The sequence below is a fragment of the Oratosquilla oratoria genome, chromosome 9 (assembly GCF_046742065.1).
Source record: "Oratosquilla oratoria isolate Oo_2021 chromosome 9, ASM4674206v1, whole genome shotgun sequence".
NCBI lineage: Eukaryota > Metazoa > Arthropoda > Malacostraca > Stomatopoda > Squillidae > Oratosquilla > Oratosquilla oratoria.
This window is the reverse complement of record NC_134785.1, coordinates 10,449,789-10,452,288: the sequence shown is the minus strand read 5'-3', so window position 1 is coordinate 10,452,288 and position 2,500 is coordinate 10,449,789.

Here is a 2,500-nt window from a genome sequence, read left to right as displayed (position 1 = left end):
ACTAAGTTGGATCGAGTGAGAAACGAGAAGGTGAGGAGAGAGGAGGTGGAAGAGGAGATAGGACTGGTGAAAGAGTATTGGTATGGTTTGGACACATGGAAGGAATGAGTGAAGAAAGATTAGTAAAAGAGGTGTGGAAGGCAGAGGTGGATGGAGTGAACTTGAGGGGACGACCGAGGATGAGATGGATGGATAGGGTGAAAGGGGTGATGAGCAAGAGGAAAATGTCTGTTGAGCAAGGAAGGGAGAAGGCAGGAGATGGAGTGAGTGGAGAATGGCTGTGTATAGATGATACTGTAATGTAATGAAGGGAGTAGGTGGGGAATGGGTGGTTAGGAAGTGGTTATGTATGAATAATGTTTTGACGCGGCCCAAGAGGATTTGCCCTGCCTTCTCTTTTTGTCTACATGAGGGGGACGGAGAGGGGGGCATCGCCGTTTAAATAAAGCGGCATTGTTGTGGATGTACTGTGTCTTGATGCATTGCTTTAGACCCAGGGGGGCAGTGGGCGGTATACAGGGATGACCCGTCATCCATGAGGAGCTAAGATGAGAGGGAGGAAAGGGTGGTGGATGGGAGTGGAATGGGTGGGAGTGAAATGGGTGGGAGTGGGTACTTACCTTTTGACTTGGCTACCTCCCTTGTATGGGGGAAAAGCCCATAGTATGTATTTATATATATATATATATATATATTTCTTACATCTCATGTAATACCCTGCCGTGAGGTGTCACAGTTTTCTTATATATATATATATATATATATATATATATATATATATATATATATATATATATATATATATATATATATATATTATCATATTTCATTCATTTATATTCTATTTTATTTTCACCCTCCGATACCCCATGGGAAAAAGAGATAACTACATCCCCATTTTGAAAAACAGCCAAAATAACATTATGTTGGACCCCTCGATTACATATCTAACCAATCCCACCCCGTTCCTCGAAAATTTGTCATGACTACACAAACCCTTTCCTTCTGAGAAATGTAGGTTACCCACTCCGCCACCACCTCCCCCCATCCTCCTTCCTCTTATTCTGTGATATGCCAGACCCCTTCTAGCCCCCCCAAGACCCCCATTCCTCCCCCCCCCTCAGCACGCAACTCTTCTTGAACCCTATCTTTCGCAATATACCATCTTCCCTCCCCTCCACTGTGGTATATACCTCCTCTTCTTTATTCTCCTCTTCTCTTCATCTTTGACCTCCTCCTCCTCTCTTACGTCCTACTCCTCCTTCTATTGATTCTTGTACTTCTTCTACTCCTCTTTCTTTCTTCGTCCTTTTCTTACTCTTTCTTTTCTCCCTTTGTTTTATTCTCCTCTTCCTCTTCTTTTACTTGTCCTGCACTTCCTCTTCCTTTACCTCCTCCTCTTCTTACTCTTACTTTACCTCGTCCTCCTCTTCCTTTTCCTTCCCCTCCCCTTCCTTCTCTTCCCTTTCCTCTCCCTCTCATTCTCCTCCTTTCCCTTCCTCTTTCTCCTCCTCCTCCTCCTCCTCCACCCAAACCACCACCTTTACCCTATGTGCTTCGGCTTCCGAACCGCTGCTGTAGATCTGTTCCGGGTCCCTTCTCGCTCGCGAGGAGGGGACGAAACCGAAGGTGCCACCTGGCACTCAGTGGCACTCGGCACTCGAGCTCCTGTCAGGCGGAACGTGCCTCAATACTCACAGAGCCTTTGCTCGAATGTCAGACACCACGAGGTGACCAGCAAAGTGACCGGCAGTTCGTGCTCCTCAGGGGAAATGGAGAGGCTTCGACTGGGAAATATATACATATATATATATATATATATATATATATATATATATATATATATATGTGTGTGTGTGTGTGTGTGTGTGTATATTTGTGTTTATTTCAGACTGTGTGTGTGTGTGGGGAAGGGTGTGTGTGGAATAGAGTGTGTTGCCCTGTGTGCGTGTGATCCGTCTGTGTGTGTGTGTGTGTGTGTGTGTGTGTGTGTGTGTGTGTGTGTGTGTGTGTGTGTGTGTGTGTGTGTGTGTGTGTGTGTGTGTGTGTGTGTGTGTGTGTGTGTGTGTGTGTGTGTGTGTGTGTGTGTGTATGTTTGTATGCCTTAGACGAAAACGTCCTGTCACCATTTGTTCAATATTCCTAATGGTTTCTGCAAATATCGTTAATCATGTGCTATTTTGATTACTTGTCCACACATACATGTGTGTGTGTGTGTGTGTGTGTGTGTGTGTGTGTGTGTGTGTGTGTGTGTGTGTGTGTGTGTGTGTGTGTGTGTGTGTGTGTGTGTGTGTGTGTGTGTGTGTGTGTGTTTAGATGCATGTATATGTATATGGTAAACAGTCAGGAAAAAAGTCGAGACGATAAGATCTTTTGTACATTAAATTCTCAGACAAAAGTATTTGACTAAAGATGAAAGACGTAAGTATACCATTTCCATTCACCCCGCCCCTTTTTTTTCAGACACTACGGTGAAATGACGAACAGGAAGCCCTTCATC